At 42.7% G+C, this 19,589-nt stretch overlaps 1 protein-coding gene across 14 annotated transcripts in view; it reads left to right on the forward strand.

Moving 5' to 3' along the window:
* The window catches only part of ZFAND6 (zinc finger AN1-type containing 6), a 67,250-nt gene that overhangs the window by 31,828 nt on the left and 15,833 nt on the right, over nucleotides 1-19,589 (forward strand). For 3 of the 14 annotated variants that reach the window (XM_025892993.2, XM_073882149.1, XM_073882148.1), the window contains one exon: nucleotides 5,318-5,478. The exons of 5 other annotated variants lie outside the window; for them this stretch is intronic. The gene's annotated coding sequence lies outside the window, so the exon portion shown is untranslated. Of the gene's footprint in view, nucleotides 1-507; nucleotides 575-5,317; nucleotides 5,479-17,157; nucleotides 17,183-19,589 lie in introns of those variants that run through there. 6 more of the 14 variants (XM_073882152.1, XM_073882151.1, XM_073882153.1 and 3 more) reach the window with 3 other exon arrangements.

Genomic DNA, 19,589 nt, shown 5'->3' on the forward strand with positions numbered 1-19,589 from the left:
TCCAGTCCGTTCACCATTGGATGGATATCTAGACTGTTTCCAGTGCTTGGCTGTCATAAATAAGGCTGCTGTGAACATTTGAGTACAAACCTCTGTGCACATGTGTGTAGAAACCTAGCAGTTGGAACTTTGCTCTAGTTAAAATGTCAGTCTCTGTCTCTTAGTTTTGGGAGGGAAGACAGAAAAACCTGTATTAGACCAAAAGGATAAAATTTGTCTTAGGGAAAAAGCTGAATTGTCAGCTATTATTCTCTTATTCTTTATACTTTTGTTCTATTCCTCATGTTCTCCCTTTCCCCGAAAAAAGCTACTACCTTCAATCTTAACTATAAAACCTGTTCTTAAAGGGTAGTCCTTATTTAAAACTCACTTGTAAGAATAAGCTAAATTTTAAATGGGCTTGTTAAACCATGGCTATTTTGCAGTACTTCCTGTCCCCTACCCCTTAGTATTTCTACTTCATACTAAGTTTTATTTTTTGGAGCCTTTTTTTATTTCTTTCTACAGCACCTCCTGTCTCTGAGTTAGGACCTACATAGTATGGTCTGAGAAGGGTCTACATAAGAAGCTACAGGTAAAGGCTTATGATTTTATATACACATATATGTGTGTGTGTGTATATATATATATATATATATATATATAGTCTGTGTTAGGGGTTTGCTGGAAATTCAGCTGCAGACTGTGCTGGTCTGACTTAATGACTAATGACGCGTCTATATTTGCTAACAAATATATGTTATAATCTCCTTGGCAGTGTAGGTAAGAGTTGATTTAGAAGCAAGGAACGCCTGAAAACTTGCTTCCTGCCCTCCCAGATATGTGCGTATACATACAAATGTCCATATACACATTCCATATTTCTTTTTTTTTTTAGGATTTATTTATTTGGCAGGGGGTTTGGTGGGGAAGGAGAATCTCAAGCATTCATGACCCCAAGATCATGACCCAAGCCAAAACCAGGAGTCAGATGCTCAACTGACTGTGCCACCCAGGTGCCCCTCACATCCCATATTTCTTAAATTAGGGATTTGGGGTTCAAAATTGATTTAAATTTTAGGTTTGAGTTAGTCACCTTTCACAAGGTGGATTATTCTGATTCTTTTATTAAAAGGGCATCAACGGGGCGCCTGGGTGGCTCAGTTGGTTGAACGACTGCCTTCGGCTCAGGTCATGATCCTGGAGTCCGAGGATCAAGTCCCACATCGGGCTCCCTGCTCAGCAGGAAGTCTGCTTCTCCCTCTGACCCTCTTCCCTCTCGTGCTCTCTGTCTCATTCTCTCTCTCTCAAATAAATAAATAAAATCTTAAAAAAAAAAAAAAAGGGCATCAACGTGCAGCATTCAGAAACTGGAATTTGAATTGAGATTGGAGGGAGATTTAGAAAGCTAGCGTATAGATCCGGTGGACAGAGGATTTGAAAACGTGCTGCCTGAGAAAATGGGATCGAACACAGGGATGGGGTCGGGATGAAGTACCTTTGCCTGTTTGGCTGTTAGGCATTCTGTAAGGGCCTATTAAAGTGCCTTCTTCAAACAAGGTAGTGTTTGCTGTTGGGTTACAGAGATTAATCTGATAGAGAGCCTGCCCAGAAGAGGACCACAGCTCTATAACAGCTGATCTGGAATCAGCTAAAGTGAAGTAAATACTGTGCCACAGCTCATACCTAATGGGGCGTATATTGAGTATGAGAGACTAGAATTCATCCCTTCTTCCCGGGTCATCTTTGTTCAGCCTTGACTTTCTAAATTTGCTGGCTATCTACCCCTCCAATTCCTGCCTTCTTTGTTAGACTATGAGCTAGTGATATGTGCTATCATTCTACTCCTTTCCAAAATGAATTGTTTGTAAGATTTTTCCTAATAGAGAGACTATTGTTCTGTGTCTCTTAACAAGCAAGGGAAGAAAAACAGGAGTATGGTTCTAAGATGCAAACCGTTACACTGTGGTCTGAGCTGTGTTCCCATAGCTGTGAGTCTCCCAGAGACCCTCCAGTAGGTGCGCTAGAGGACAGTAGAAGACTGAATCGAAGTGAAAGGATGGGGGGAAAAGACGTGAAGACACTGGGGAGGAAGGCGAGCTGGGTGTTAGCAAGTGTGCTCGTGTGGGGCCTTTCTCACACTTGCTTCATGTTCCCTTTCGCTGTTTTCTCCCTTTTTTCCTCTTTATTTTATGGCTTCATGTCACTAACATGTTTGTGTATTACCCATTTGGGGGCTAGCTTCTCAGTGATTAACATTCTGTTAGCTTGTCTTTTCCAGGTGCTCTGTAGTGAATGTGTGCTTTGTCAGCTTTTTATTGGCTTTATCGTTTTATTTGGGGAGGGACGTTTGCTTTACTGTTTCCCTCACATGTTGTTGATCACTCATCTCCTGCTTTGGTTCTGCTTTGCTGCCTGGCATAAGCAGAAATTGACTTGGAGTTCTTAGCAAGGAGGCACCCCTTCTGCTGTATTCCCAGTTGAAGAATAGCAGTTGCTTGATGGGAGAGGTCTGTTTCTCTAACTGCAGTGTGGTTTGGGGAAGGTTGCAGGAGGGTAACAAGGTTGGGAGGAGGCAGACATGCACCTGACTCAGATCCACAGAGTCACACCTTGGCATCAGTGTGGAAAGGCATGTGTCATTCAGCCCTCAACATTGGATGTTTTAAACCCGAACACCACATAGGTAATCAAAGATGACTTTGGATTGCTGTTGGATTGGACTTTGAGTATATGGAGATCAGATTGGGAAAATGATCCACTTGTTAGGTATTCAGAATCCTTAGAAACATCAGCTTCAAATATTTATTTTTCTCAGGTTTTATTTTGAAATCATTTCACGTTTATAGGAAGTTACATTGATAATACAAATAATTCCCATATACCCCTTGGCAAGATTCGCCCACTGTTAACCCTTGGCCACATTCACTCTTATTCTCTGTCGTATTATTTTTTTCTGAATTGTGTGACCATAAGTTGTGTGCATCCTGTCCCTTTACCACATAATATTTACGTATTCTGACAAGGCCATTCTTGTATTTTCAAAGATAGTTCAGTTATCAAATAAAGGAAATTTAACACTGATCTAATAGAATTCTCTAATACAGTCCACTTTCAGGTTTCTCTATTTTTCCCGACATGTCCTTCCTTCATTAATTTTTCTCCAGTCCAGGATCCAGCCCAGAATCACTTACTGCATTTAGTTATCATGCTTTTTTATTTCCCTGAGTCAGGAGCACTTCTTTCGCCTTTCCTTGTCTTTTTAGGACATTGACATTGTTTGAAGAGTGACCATTTATTTACAGAATCCCCTCAGTCTGGGTTCGTCCGATGTGTCCTTGTGATTAAATTTAGGAACTGTAGTGTTGGCAGGGATGCGCCACTAGCGACGCGTGCTCCTCCGTGCATCGCGTCAGGAGGCAGCATGTCCATCTGTCCTGTTATCAGTGATACTCACTTTTGATCTTTTGGTTGATGTGGTATCTGCCAGGTTCTTCCACTTAAAGGATTATTATTTTTCCTTTCGTAATAAGCCGTGTGTGGGGAAGTAACTTTGAGACTCGATATACACAATTCCCTGTCAAACCTGCATCCACCAAGAATTACAGCATGCTTTGGTCATTTTGGTTGAATCAGTTATTACTGTGGTAGTTGAGGTTCAAGTATTGAATTGCACAGACTCAGTAATCTAGGAGGGAGTCTGTTCCAGCTGTTGGATTCCTTAGCATCAGAAAGTGTCTTGTGTTGAGCTGGAACTTGTCTTCTGAGACTTGGCACACAGTTTCAAATTCTGTACTTTTGCACCACATGAGATAAGCCTGCTCTTTTTTCCTCTTTAAGAACCCTTCAAAATGCATTCCTTTTTGTCTTTTCTCTAGGTTACTCACTGTTGTTTCTTGTGAGAGATGGCTTTCCTGAATTTAGCCATCCTGTTGGTTACATGATGGCACTCATTCATCAGTGCCACCCTTCCCAGGGGAGCCCTGTCTGCATTCCCGTTCTGGGTGTGGTTCATCAGGACCCTGGACTGCTGTTGCCTGTAATCTAGCTTGATGCCCGAAGCACCAGGCTTTGGAGACCAGTAAATCTGGATTCAAGGCCTATCTCTGCCTCTTACTAGCTCTGTGATCTTAAACAAGTTTCTAGCATCTCCAGACTCTCCAGTTCCATAATCTATAAAGAGTTGGTAATCACTGCACCCACTTTTTAGGGTGGAATGAGGATTAAGTGTGCATGTAAAATTGTCAGGATGGGGCCTGTTAAACCGTCCTCACTCATCAGATGTTTATTACTGTTATCGTACAGAAAGCAAACTTGTTTTACAACCCGAGATTGGTACCATTCACTTGTTAGCTATTGTGTTTGACAGTAGGCTCACTCAGAAAGTTAAGTTCTGCTGCAGCACGGGGAGACTCTTGGACAAATACTTCAACTCGTGTGACAGTTACTCCATCAAGTTACAGCTTTTATGAGGCTTGAATTATTTCTTAAATCATTTATATGCACAGTATAAGGAGAATGTAAATAAACATTTGTCTTTTATAGCAAAGCAAATGTGCAGTAGCTTATTTCACTGTTAGGTAATACTTTAAAAATTAGTGAAATTTGAGTATTAGGATACTTCCCATGGTATTTCTAAACCATGTTGCTATTATAAATAGTAAGTTTACTCTGTGAAGTGCTAAAGCATTTCCTAAATTTTTTTGTAGAAATTTGAGATCCATGTGATACATGTAGGGGAAGTAGTTACCCGCGTATTCTAGGACATTTTGATTGGATGCAGTTCTGTTTTCCAGACAAGCCTTCTAACGCTGGATAAATTAATGCTACTATAGAAATTTGAATCTGTGGGAAAATGTACTGTAATCTTTCATAGTAAATGTCAGAAACCTGGCTCTTATTTCTATCGAAACAGTACCAAGGATCTCATTCCCCCTACCCAGCAGGGTCCCAAGGGATATTCTTGGGGACACTGAAGTCATCCCCATTGACTGTTTGTAAAAGTTGTTCTTTAGTTCTGGCTGTTTATGCTAAATAAATTAAACTTTAGAGAAGCAGAAAAAGACCTAGTTTTGCTTATTTTGTTTATATAAAAAGTAATTCTTGCTCACCTAGCCTGGGGCCAGGTAAAGAAAAATCCATATGGTATAGTTACATATTGCTATATTATACATGGGTGTCAAATACCAAGTGAAATGTTTTTATTTCTTAATTTTACCTCAACAACCCTTTTTATGTAGCTATAATAGTGAAAACACTCCTTAAAATTTTAGACAATTAAAATGTACACAGTCAATTTTAACTGTCTCAACTCTGTTTCGTGTTAAATGTGTTACAGGAATGAATCTGAAGTCTGCTGCAGTAAAACACTGAAGGCTTTACAATGTTTTCTTGCATAAAACTCAAACTTTAAGTAGCTGCTTATGAGGCTAGGGAAGGCAGGAGTCTAATGTGTGTCTCAAGATACAGGACAGCTGTTTGCCCATCAACCTCAACTGTGTGAGTAGACTTAACGTGTAGCCCTAGGTCATTGGGGATAGTTAATTTAAAGTGCTTGAAGATAACACTTAAATCAGCATGATGACACATTCCTTAGGATCTGGTTTTTTTTTTCTGGTGGGTAGGATACTGAGGGTGGAATGGGTGGTAGATTTTTATTTATAAAATATTTTTGAGAAAAACCATAGCTAAGTATCATTAGTGACCGTGCATCTTTTTTTCAGAATTATTTTAAGCATTGGAATTTGCATTACTAATCTTACAGTAAAGCAGAAGGTTATAATTCTTAAGATTGCAGTTTATTTTATAGTTGATTTCAGCCTTTCTATATTAATATTTTTACCAAATAACCATAGAAATGTATTTTGGGATTATGATGTTACATATTAATATAGGAAATTGCTCTTGGGAATAATTTCATAATTTAAATTACAATTAAATTTCATAACTTTTAAATAGCTCTGTTTAACCAGAGAGAGCATATACTTCCAAATAAACTCTTGTTCCCTAAATGCAGTTTGGGATAGGCTTCCCATGGCCTGCAGGTTTGCATGCAGAGCCGCTCCCACCTTCCTCTGACCCGGGCACATGGGACTCGCTGCCCTGGTAAGACCACATCCTTGCTGTTATCCTTCCCCCACACTTGGAGTTACTAAGGATAAGCCCTTAGTGAATTCTTCATTGGCAGTTGTCCACAATAACCAGTGTGTCCTTTCATGAACTTCTGAGAGGAGTTTTTACAAACCATTCCCTCTCACTTTTGGTCCAGAAGGTCATGTGGCCTCATGGACTCTTGGTCGTATGGCATTGACGGGGGTGTTCAGAGATCTGCCAGCAGGCAGTCCCTCTCAGTGGTGAGGGCGCCTCTCGTGTGCCGGCCCGCCATTAGCTGTGAGCAGGTGAGGAGTCTTGGCTCGATGACCACCAAGCACCCGACACCGCAGCCCTCCCTCGAGTGTGGACAGCAGGGGGTTGACTGTACAAAGCCACTGAATCAGAGATTTCTGTTACTGTTTACGGGTCATAAAGTGTTTCACAATCATGGTCTCATTTGATTTCCCCAAGTCCTGTAAGTTAAAAAAGACAGGTTATCACTAAATTTTAACATGAGGAACCAGAGACTGACCATTTATCTGAGTTGAGGGTGGCAGAATCAGAACCAGCTTTTAAGATTAAGTCAGTTCTTTGTTCTTTCCACTGTGCCACACTACATGTCAGGTTGTCCTGTGTCGCTCCAGTTGTTTTGCAGTGATTCAGAGTTATGCCTCCTCTCACGATAAATTTGTTATCCCTCTCCCCAAGGTATTGCGTTTTAACTGAAAAGGAAAAATCAACTTCTGGACTATCTTGCAATTATTTTAAGCATCTATTTTTTTTAAAGCCTCTATGAAAGGAGAATACTAAAACGGTATTTTTGGTGCTGCTTATTAGCGTTTTGGTTTTTTGCGGCTGATAGGGCTAATTGTAATTTTGGAATTAGATGTGACGTCCGTGCAGGTATGTGAAAATCACATACCAGGGCGCCTGGGTGGCTCAGTTGGTTAAGTGACTGCCTTCAGCTCAGGTCGTGATCCTGGAGTCCCGGGATCGAGTTCCGCATCGGGCTCCCTGCTCAGCAGGGAGTCTGCTTCTCCCTCTGACCCTCCCCCCTCTCATGCTCTCTGTCTCCCTCATTCTCTCTCTCAAATAAATAAATAAATAAAATCTTAAAAAAAAAAAATCACATACCAATATTCCTGTCCTTATACATCTTTTGATCCTTGAGAGCAGAACCAGATCATAACTTCTGTCTTAATAGTTCCTGGTAGATCAGTATGCACCACAATAAGTATATCAAGCAGGACAGCCTTGTCCGAAGAGCTGTGGCAAAAGAAAGTAAAACGGACTTACTGTTGTATAATTTTGCTATATCTTTCCTGATAATAGTCCACCTAAAACATTTTGGAAATCATTCATTTGTTCATCCAGCATCTATCTGAGAATTTCCTATGTGCCTGGCATTTGATCTAGAACTGGGATTGGCACACTGTGGCCCACAAACAAACCCTTTTGGCCACCTCTTTCTATAAATAAAAGTTCTGTTAGAACACACCTATGCCCATCCATTTTTATAATGTTGGCAGCAGCTTTCTCACTACAAATGTGGAGTTCGGTAGCCACGACAGACTATCATAGGGTACGCAAAGCCTAGATTATTTACTCTTGGGCCCTTTAGAAAAAAAGTTTAGCAACCCCTAATCTGCACTGCGGGGGATACAAGCCTGAACAAACTAAGTAATTGGTTTGTGTATTTAATATGTTTTTTCTTTTCTACATTACTCTCAGTCCTTATCATATTATCCACTCATCGTTCGTATTTCAGTTCATATTAAAGAACAGTGTTGATTCCTATAAGTCACTGTCCATTCTTTTCCTGGAATTGGTGTAGATGTGTTTCCTTACTAAGCCTTTCCTTGAGATGAGACACGGAGTAGTGGTCTATGTGCCCAGGTTGTGTCCCAGGGCAGACTTGAACGGGGCGTGTGTCAGGGAAGCGGGCAGAGGAAGACTTTGCTCTGGGGTGCCAGTGTGTCAGCAAGAAAGAGTACGAGGAAGTGTAATCTGTAGTAAGATTGAATAACATTAATAGATTTATTGCTTCATCAAGAATACTCAGAAGTGAAAGTGGCCTTTTCTTATTGTGAGAGTATATGGACGAAGACCATGGTGATGAGCAGGAGAGTGTGACACGTGCTGTCCTACGGAGGCTCTGGCTGTTTGGCCCCCGCTGCTCTTCCACGGCCTGTCAGCACGGTAGCAAGACCAACAGCAAGTTCCCATCTGACCTCCTGGACCTCTAAAGGACCTCCAGGGTCCCCAGGGGTCTGAAGATAAACATTGGGAACCACCGATAAAGAGCCTGGGGTGGCTCAGCTCTGTCCCTTAACCAGCTGTGCGACCTGGAGCCGTGGACCTGACCCCTCCAGGCCTCGGTTCTCTCATCTGTGGAAGAAGGATAGCGACAGTACCTACTTCGTAGGCTCGTTCTGAGGACTAAAGGAGTGGATCTGTATAAAGTACTCACAACAGTGTTTGGTACAGAAAACACGGTATAAACAATGTTTAATAAAATGAAATAGTAAAGCTAGCTCTTCATATAAAAAGAGTTGTACAGAGTTTCAGGGGAACAGAAGAGATTTAAATGTGGAGGTTGGCCATATTAAACAGAAGAAATCTGGGAGAGAGATTCATTTACAAATATTGGAAGCTAAATGAGAGATTTGCCTTAGGGGAAGAGTGTCCTGAGAAGGGGTTGGGGAAGAGGATGAGGTGCAGTCTGCATGATTGAATTATAAGCTTCAAGGTCAAAGAGGGGAGGATTTTAAAAAGTGGTTTTGCACATGGATCTTGCATATATAAAGATCGTATTTTGTATTAGTCCTTTGGAGAAGAAAAGCTAATGAAAGCCCATGAATGTGGAGGCCAGTGGGAAAATATGAGTGGGTCGCCTCCCCACCTTTTGCAAAATGAGATTGGGTTGTTTTGTGCAGATAGTAACTGTCTTGATTCTTTAAGGTATGCGATGTGGAACCTAGGTCAGTTTGAGAACATAAAATTGAGGGCAGCTTAAGTTTAGTTATAAAATTACTACATTTGGTCTGCAGATTGCTAAATTAAGCCCTCTCTGAGCAGACTAAATTGGAAAAGACATCCACAGGCTTGGAGCATGAGGCCAGCCATCTTTGTTCGGTGCACACACTGCATGACCATATGTAGTGTCTCCTGCTGGCAGACCTAGGTCTCTTAAACAGCAAATGCCATTTTTTTAGGAAGAGTTTATTCCAGTTTCTTGCCTTGGGGTAAATATTTGAGCACTCTGGGTTGTGTGCTGGCAAGGTGGCAGGCTGCTTCGTTCGTGCGTGCGTTCCACAAATACTGCATGCCTACCCTGTGCCAAACATTAAGCAGCAGTGAACAAAGTGGACAAAATCCCTGCCATTACTGAGATGTCCTTTTAGTTAGGGGGAAGACAGACGAAATAAGCGTAATTTAATAGTAAGCTAAGATTGAAATTAAGGGCGTTGAAGAAAAATAAAACTGGAAAGGCGCTAATAAAGGATGCTGGGGCGATTTTAAATAGAGTGATAATGGGAAGCCCTCCCCGAAAGGGTGACAGTTGAACAAAAACCTGAGGGAGGTGAGGGAGCCTGCTCGTAAGGATGTCTGGGGGGTGGATGTTAGAAGTACGAAGTCCTTGAGACACGAGCAGACCTGGTGTAGCTGGCCATGTGTATGGTCAGGAAGTGAGGGAGCAGATGATGGTGAGGAGTTTGGCGTTTACTCTTGATAATTGGAAAGCTATTGGAGGATTTTGGGCAAGCAAGATGTGCTCTGGATCTTAACATGATCACAGGCTGCCATGTTGAAAATAGACTGGAGAGGACAGGAACAGAAGCCAGGGGACTTACGTACAAGTCACGCTACTAGTTATCAGTCGCCACATAACAAATTACCTCAAAACTTACAACTGAAAGCAGCCAGTGGGTGATCTCACACAGTTTCTGTCAGGAATAAGGAGATGGCAGAGCTGTGTGGTTCTGGCTCTGGGTCTCCAGTGAGGTTGCAGTCCTCTGAAGACGAAGCAGGGCTGGAGGATTGGCTCCCAGGTTCACTCACACAGCTCTTGGCCAGAGGCCTCAGTTACTCAGCATGGTAGCCGGCCTCCCCAGTGGTGATCAGAGAGGGGGAGAGAGCAAGGTAGTGGCCACAGTGTCTTCTGTGACTACGTCAGAGCTGGTATAGCATCACTTGTGCAGCATTCTGTTGACTGTCCAAATCAACACTGACACAGTAGGGCACGGGCTACAGAGGGCCTGAATACCAGGAGGCCTGGGGATCACTGGGGCCACCCTGAAGGCTACTGGCAAACAAGTAGAAAACGAGATTTTTTTAGAAGATACCACTTAGAGTTGATTTTAACCCATCACTTACCTAGGAATGTCTAACAATGAACACTAATGTCTTCATGAACACTAATGCACCGTAGCGCATTGGAAAGGAGACCTAAATAAATTGAGGCATATGCTGTAGTCTGTACATCTGGAGATTGAACATGATCCTATCAGGCCTTTTTTTTTTTTTTTTAATAGAAATTGATGAAGCAAATCTAAAATTTGTATGGAAATGCAAAGAGCCAAGAATAAGCAGCACAGTCTTGAGGAAGAATAAAACCCATGCTAGATATTTGAACCTGAGCTAATACCAGATATCCAAAATCTATAGTAGTTCAGAACAGCACAGACTGAAGAGTGCAGGGACTAGGGGTGATTGCCTGGGAGAGGCTCGGTACATACATGGTGCCCAGTGTGTGGACAGAGGTGAGGCTGCGGTGCAGTTGGGAAGGGCGGTCTCTTTAATGAATGGTTTTAGACTAATGAGGTAGCCATATACAGAAACACATGAATCGGAATCTCTACCCGTGCCCTGCAAAAACCCCAACTCCAGTTGGATTGCAGACTTGATAGTGAGAGGTAAGGTACTGAAATTGAGAGGCTAGAGGACATCTTCGTGACCGTGCCGTAAGCACAGACTTATTAAATCACTGAGCATAAACATAAGGAGCCTTTTACCAGGATTGTTAACAGTCCAACAGGATGCCTGAAACCTTCAATAGGCACTTCACACAGGAGGACCCCCAACTGGCCAGTAAGCACATGCAGACATGCTCGGCTGCCGTAGTCTTCGTGACAGTGGGAAGCACAAGACCGCTGAGGCATCGCTGCACATCTGTGAGCGCACTTAGAAAGACACATGCATTGGTTCTCAGGTCTGCCATGACAGGTTACCTCAAACTGGAGGCTTAGAAACAGCGAAAGTTTATTCTCTCACAGTTTTGGAGGCCCAGAGTCCAAGCTCAGGTGTTGGCAGTGCCACGCTCCCTGCAGAGAAGCTCCTGGAGAGAACGCTTTCCTTGTTTCCAGATTCTGGTGGCTGCAGGTGTTCCCTGACTCGTGGCCTCATCACCCCGGCCTCTGCCTGTCTCTCTGCACCCCCTTCTCCATGTGTCTGTGTCAGAACTCCTTCTGACTCCTGCAGTTTAGGCCCACCAAGGAAATCCAGGGGAAGCTCCCCCTCTTGGAAGGTGACGTTCACAGGTTCCAGGGGTTAGGACATAGACGCGTCCGGGGCCACCGTTCAGCCCAGTGCAGCAGGCTGTGCCCCAGACTGGTGAGATGCGGAGTAACTGGAATGCTCTTTCATTGCCAGCAGAGTGTAGATTGGCATGATCACTTTGGGAAACTGGTGTAGTACCTGCCAAAGATGAACATACGTGCAGGTTTCCCCACTGTCCAGAAGTGGAGCATGCCTGCGAAACCTTCTGGAAGCTGAATAGGCTACAGTGAAGAAGCCATTACCATTAATTTATATGGAAGAATCTTGGAGCATTCCCAGACCCAGAAAATCATCTCGCTTAGGCTTTTCTGGTACCTCAGGACACATTGCTAACGCGTACACAGCATAAACCAAGATGAAGCACAGATGCTCACAGATGCAGTTCCAGGCCGTGGTGGCTGGATGCCGAGGTACTGAGTATGGTTGTTGGGGAAGGGGCTCAGGGGGGGCCACACTCATGACGGGGCGGGGTGTGCTCACTGCGCCTGCAATAGCTTGCTCCGAAGTAAACTCTGAGCAGTTTCCACTTTGTGCCTCTTCTTATAAAAGCAAAAATCATCTTGGATTTCTCAAAGAAAACAGGTACTAATGTAAATCTTTCGTAAAGCTGAGTGACAGGACACAAACCTTCGAAAAGCGGGGGATATGTGTGTGCCCTGTGACCCGACACTCCTGGTATATCAAAAGGCACACGCAGTCATGTTCAAAACAGCAATATTTGTCGTACTCCTAAACTGGAAAGTCCCCAGTCCCTCTCAACATCAGAATGAATAGCAGTTTATTCATATAGTCAAATATTCTAGATAGCAAAGAAGAATTTTGAATGGACTACAGTTAGACACGTTAGTTAGCCTGGTTGAAGCTCAGAAACAATGTGTATACACTGCAATTCCATTTATAAAAGTTGGAGAGCAGGAAGAGCTACTTTCAAAGTCGGCACAGTGACTGGGAGAAAGGGTAATACCTGGGAAGGGGTGTGAGGAAGCATTTGGAGGGTACTGGTGGTGTTCTGGCTCTTATGCAGGCGCCAGTTATGGTGTTCATTTTGTGAAGGTTTAAGCTTTACATATGGGACTTGTATGTGTTTTTTTTTAATTTTACTTAAATTCAATTAACAGTGTATTACCAGTTTCAGAGGTAGAGATCAGTGATTCATCAGTCTTATGTAACAGCCAGTGCTCATTCCATCACGTGCCCTCCTTCATGCCCGTCCCCCACTTATCCCACCCCCACCCCCCTCCCCTACTCGTATGTTTTTCTATGTGGGAAAAGAACAATAGGCACTGGGAATTGTTGAGGTAGGTTTTTTTGTTTTGTTTTGTTTTGTTTTTTTACTATCTACGACATCTCACTTGGACTAATGGAGTACCTTCATTTTGGTATGCACTGATTACTCCCTTAAGTTGGAGGGGTTTCATAAGGGTACCGGATTCTAACATCCCTAAGGACTTTGAATTGCAAGTGACAACAGCCCAAATCGAGCTAAAGCCGAAGCGGGATTTGTCTCACACAACTGGGAAGTCTGAGAGGTGGAGTTGCACTCAGCAAGGTGGACACCAGAGTTAAGTCCCCGTTCGATCCTGGCTCTCTTCTCCCTCCCTACCCATTTTGACTTTGCTTACCCTATTTTAATTGTCTTGTAGAGACTCCCTTATGACAGAGAGGGCCCCAGCTGCACCTAGGTGTACATTGTCGGCCTCTTTCCCAGCAGCATCAGTAAAACCCAGGGAGGACTGGCCCAGCAGGAGTCACGCACCCACCTCTGGGACAGGTCTTGTCCCAGAGAGGGGCAGCTAGGCCTGCCCCATGCAAATGACATGTTCTTGCCAAACAGAAGAGGTTCTCTTATCTGAAGGGCTGAGGAAAGAACGTGCTAGGCAGACCAGAACTACCCATTTCAGGAGTACAGGTGTCTTCCAGGTGTAGCTACTGGGTGATGTAATTATTCAGATACCATGTTAAGTAGAAGACCTAGAAGACCGCGTGCTAAGCAGAGGTGGGTTTGTACCAAGAACATTTCTGCCACTTTTCGCATCGGCGCTGCACTTCTCTGTATAAACCACACCCGAGGATACAGGTGTAGATGAGAGACTGACTGCCTTTTCTAGTCCCTTTCCCTTCCTGGCTGGTAAACATATACTTAACTAAGAGATGAGACTTTAGCAAGAGCAGATAATACTTAATGTTTACGTTCAGTTTGGATTACGGAATCCCACAGTTAAGTACCTCTGCTGGAGTCCCGTGTCTGCCTGGCCTCCCTGCCTCATCTGTAGTGATGCTTACCCTAAAGTCACCTGCTCGTTTAATGGAGAAGTTGATAGACTTTGAGCTTGTCACCTATTTTTGTTCAGCCCAAGAGCTAAGAATGGTTTTCATATTTTTATGTAGTTGGGGAAAAAAATCAGAAGAGTAACATTTTGTGATGTGAAAATTCTATGAAATTCAAATTTTTATGGCCATAGCATAGTGTTTTTGAAATACAGCCATGCTCGTTGGTTTAGGTCCCGCTTGGCTGCTTTTGCAGGACACAGCAGAGTTGAATGGTTGTTGACAGTGACAGGATGGCCTATGAAGCCTAAATATTTACTGTCTGGTCATTTATAGGAAAGTTTGACAACCCTTGATTTAAACATTGTTGTGTGGAATGCAGCCAATGAAAGCCATATAACCTAGTCTGTTGGAAATGAGTTAATTATTTGCTGGGAAAGAATGAATATATAGTGCCCCCAACGACAGTACCCTCATGTGAGCTGGTTGGTGCCTTTCTGTCAACCCAAAAGCCACAGCAAGAAGGACAAGCTGACCTGGGGCATGGGGGGCCTCTGTACAGAGACACAACTACAAAGCAGCCTCTGTACAGTAGGAACCCCAGTCCAAAGTCTCTATGCTTTTATCAGAGTGAGTAGCATTCATCCAGGTAGTTTATATCAAGTCCTACTTTCTGATCTATTTGCTTTATGAACTTTCCCAATATTTTTTTTTTGGTCATCTCTGCAAAGATTCTTGACCTCCAGGACATAGGTATGTTGCCCATGTGATAGCTGGTAGATCCACGTGCTCATAACTCTTCGGGGAATTACTGTGTGCCTCAAGAAATATAATCTCAAGCACCTATGCCAGGATGAGTGTTCCTCTTTTGAGTATTATTAAAACAAAAAAAGTCTGGCATAAATTCTATTTTGCCCTTTTCTGGGCTCTCCATTTGATGTAATTACAAAGATAATTAGCCAATTCCGAGTGATACTCCAGTGATTAAAAAGGCAGCGGGTAGGGGGAAACCTTGTCTTATCACTTTGTGCCTGTAGTACTGGTTCAGAGTTTAGTGTGCACCCTTATTTAACCCAACACGTAATATTTTTTTTTCTGAACTTACTAGTAAAGACCCCAAATTGAAGAGGTCATAGGTGTTAACCTAGAAATGAAAAACTCTGACGCTTGTAAGGCTGACCAGGCGGCTGAAAGTGAAGGTGGCCTCAGGCTGAGGGCACAGGCTCTGATAGGGCCCCTAGCTGCTGGGTTTTAATTTAGGGAGCGAGTCCACTGTTGTCAGGTCTTGCTGTTTTTTAGGAGAAGCTAGAAGTGTGGAATTTTTATGTGACATCCCCTTAATTTTTTTTTTTTTTTTTAATTTGAAGTAGACTCCATCCCCAATGTGGGGCTTGAATTGAGATGCAGAGTCCCACGCTACCGCTGACTGAGCCAGCCAGGCGCCTCACATCCCCTAATTTTTGAATACTAACAATTAACTGTAAAAAAAAAAATTAATATGTGCTAGCAAACCAAACATGGCTGTGGGTCAGATTTCACTCATTTGCCAGTTCACAACTTCTATGGAAGAACTCATTATAAATTCTATTTCCAACCTATTTCTCTCCAGAGGAGGGAGAGAGGCAATGAAATGAAGAAACATCCGTGTGTTTTACAGCTGGCTCGGACTGTTGGTCATTCTTGCTGAGGGACAGCTTCAATATATAAATGAGGAGGACTGGGTGTGAAACACTTCTCACCAGTGTTTACTCCCCTTTTCCATGGAAAACAACCATTTTTTGCCTGACATGAATACTTCTAACAATAGTGAAATGTCTTTACTCAAGAAAATATTTTGTGGGATTCATATTAGGCATAAAGGGGGTTTGGGGGCACCCGAGTGGCTGAGTTGGTTGAGCGTCTGCTTCAGCTCGGGTCATGATCTCAGGGTTCTGGGATCGAGCCCCACTCTCGGGCTCCCTGCTGCAGGGAGTCTGCTTCTGCCTCTGCCTCTCACCCTGCTCATGCTCTCTCTCTCAAATAAATAAAATCCTGAAAAGGGGGGGGTGTTGAAGAAGAAACTCAGAGCTTAGTGGGAAATGCTGTGTCCGCTGGAAAGCGCTTGAGTGATGGCCCGCTGCAGTGCCGCAAAAGGATGAATGCTTCTTTAGGGAGAGAGCAGCGGGGGATCGAGGTTGGGCAGAAGTGGACCCCGAAGAAGTAGGATTGGAACAGATCCTGCGGTCAAGACGGTTGTAGGCAGAGTGCAGGAGCAGAGGGCATTCACCACGAAAGGGGCAGTGTGGCAGAGTGGGAGCTCTCCGTTTCCAGCAGACAAGGGTGGAGGGCCCTGGGCCTTCAGGAGCCACAGAGGAAGAGCGCTTGTTGAGTTCTGCTGGGTGCCAGGCTCTGTCTGTGCTTCCGGACTTCCCGGATACGTTACCTGACTTCATCTGGTTATACAAGCTATGGGCAGCCTCCTGGGGAGCTGAGACTTGCAGAAGTTTAGGAATGTGTCCAGGCTGTGACAGGTGAGAAACACGGCAGAGCTGGGGGTCAGACGGAAGCCAGCCTGACCCCATGCACCTCACTTTTCTAGGGAAACTGGCTTGCTTGGAATAGATTATATAGGACATGCAGGCTAGGTCTAGTGCTCCTTTCTGGAGCAATTCTACAGTAATGAAACAGAAGTAATATGGGAACTAGGCGTTTTAGGAGAATTTAAAGAAATGGGTTGGTAGGAGGGGCAGCAAAACAGAAAGAAAAAATGGTTAACCCAGCTGTGAAGTGATGAGCGTCAGAATTTGGAATGGAAAAGAAAAGCGCATGGGACATTTCAAAATGAAACTGATGGGAACCTGGTGACTAAAACTCTAGGGCACAAAACAGAGGAAAGGAAGTTTAATTGAGGTGTATTTGCAGTTAATAATGGAGTCTGTGTTACATCTATTCACTGCTGTTCCTTTGTCAGAATTTTAATAATTGGTAATGAATTTTCTTTGCAGTCTTAAAATATTTGATCTTGAGTTTCTTATGCCAACGAGAATTTCTTAGGTAAAAAAACTTGAAAAACAAATTTTCTCAAGAGCTTGGTTAAATTAATTAAAGCTGCATAATATCTTAAGGTCGAATAAGTGAGTGAAAATTTAAATTATCTTTAAATGAAAAGAATAAGAATTCATGAATGCTCACAAAGTTACAGGTTTAGTAGGGGCAGGATGGACTTTGAAAGTCATTCTCTTTGTTTTTTTAGGAGATAAAAGAAAAGCACTGACCCAGCTGCTTCGTAGATATGTGACCTTGGGCAAGTTATTAAATCTCTTTGAATATCAGTTCCTCATTTCTAAAACAGGGACATCAGTAGCACCAACAGCACAGGGTTCCAGAGAGAAATAAAACCGGAGAAATGGTTCTTGACCTACAGTCAGCTCTGAGTAACTGCTCAGTACCATCTCGGGAGAGAGCAGAATTGGCTCTTATTCTGATTACAAATAGTAAGAGTCAGAAACCACATTTTCTGAATTTTCTGCAATTCATAGACATTTGTTTTTAAATTATACCATGCTAGTGAACTTTTGTTTTTGTCTGATAATCTCATTCTTTACTGCCTTGACTTTGTAGCTTTATAATCTCACAGTATGGCAGTTAAGGAGTTGTTCTGCCTTCTCATTCCCTTACCTTCTTCCCTCCTGAGTGCCAGACTGATGGCCCCGCAGAGTCCTTACCTTCTTCTCTCCTAGTGCCAGACTGATGGCCCTGCAGAGTCCTTACCTGCCAAGAAGGTGCAGCAGTGGGAAGGCGGGACTTCGGTTTCTCCATCTTTACCACTGCACATTGGGATAAACCAAGATACCCTTTTATGGTGGTGGTTCTTTTTGTGAGTCTTCACAGAAAGGTACTAAAGATGAGTAAATGACGTCCTTTTTTTTTTCATTTTCTTTTTATGTAGCCTGTGAAGTCCTTTGTGCTTTTTACCTGCCATGATAATTGTTGGGTTTTTGTTTTGTTTTGTTTTGTTTTTTAATAAGAAAGCTCAACTTACAAAAATCATTGTTAATTTGCTGCTGTGCAGGGCAGTTGGCTTGGGGAAATTGCTAGTGCTGCATGTTTTTGAATTTTATTGTTTGGAAGCAGGTATTGTGAATAAAAGCTTGGTGGTCGTATTCTTATCTGTGACTGTTCTTTTAAAGAACTAAAATATTTCCCTTTCTGGGTGCTTGTGATTGCCAGCCAGATGCTGAAGAAAGGTTTATCTGTGCCATTGGAGAAGGTCCCTTCAATTCCCACCTTCTCAATACCATTGTAAAGTCATTAATAGGCAACAGAGGATAATGGTGGTTTAGAACAATGTTTCTCAAGCTCTCTTTTTTTTTTTAATTTCTTCCCTGACAAAAGCCTTTTAAAGTAGTTTTTCCTAATTGGCCTCTACCTCCATGAAATTTTAATTCCACAGATACACTGTATTTCTCTTTATGAATTCTATGTATATCTGTGTTTTATACATACAGAGTGAGGTATTTTGTGTGCCTCCTTACCCAAAGAGTTGGTGTTTGTCCTCTTGAAGTGATACTGTCTACATTGGGAATGCATGGTTTACAGCAGTGGATTTAAAAAATTTTTGGTTTCAGGACTTGCATATTCTCTAAAATTACTGAGGACCCTGAAGAACTTTCATTTATGTATGTTATACCTAGTAATATTTATCTTATTACAAATGAAAGCTGAGAAAAATTGCAAAATATTAATTTTTTTTAAAGATTTTTTTTATTTATTTGACAGAGAGATAGCACAAGTAGGCAGAGTGGCAGGCAGAGGGAGAGGGAGAAGCAGGCTTCCCGCCGAGCAGGGAGCCCAATGCGGGGCTCGATCCCAGGACCCCAGGATTATGACCTGAGCCAAAGGCAGCCGCCCAACCGACTGAGCCACCCAGGTGCCCCCAAAATATTAATTTTTTAAAAAAATATTTTACTAAAAATAACCATCCTTTCCCTCACCCCGCCATCACCACCAAAAAGGTTTAGTGAGAAAAGTGGCATCGTTAGACATTTTTGCGAACAGCAAGATTCTCGTAGTTGGTTCTGCATTTAATCTGTTACAAAAGAAAAACTGGTATCATACGGATGGGTCTTTGGAAAAGGAGGGACTGTTTTAACAACCTTTTCAGATAATAGAGATTTTATACCAAAACTTGGCAATTTGCAGTTTCTTAAAGGGTTAGTTGCATTCTAGAATCTCAAACTGTATATAAAAACTTTTGTCCCATTACTTGAAAATTCATTGGTCTTTCACTTTGAATGGATCCTTTGTTGATGAATCATTTTGTGCCATCATACATTGGTCACTGGAAAATACTGGTTCTCTGACTTAGATCTTGCAGATGTTGATACAGTACCAGCCACTCACATGTCATCAATATCACTACTGATCTTATCAGAAACTCTACAAATTGGAGATACTTGTCAAGCTTTTTTTTTTTTTCCCTTGAATGTGGTCCTTGGCAATTAAATGCTGTTATTTTTCTTGAAGTGACAGGCTCACTTTGCTCATTTTTGAGAAAATGGCTGCTGTAGACACAAGTCTAAATAACCAGACTCTGCCAGTTGTTCCTTGAAATGCAAAACCTCTTCCCTGAAAAAGGTGACTGGGGCAGCTTGCAGCCTGAGCAGTTGAGCAGGTGTCTCTCCTTCCCGCCCTCTTCACACTTCTGTATG

Source organism: Callorhinus ursinus, unplaced genomic scaffold, assembly GCF_003265705.2.
Source record: "Callorhinus ursinus isolate GAN/ISIS: 27379988/994484 unplaced genomic scaffold, GSC_fseal_2.0 scaffold45, whole genome shotgun sequence".
NCBI classification, from domain to species: Eukaryota; Metazoa; Chordata; class Mammalia; order Carnivora; family Otariidae; genus Callorhinus; species Callorhinus ursinus.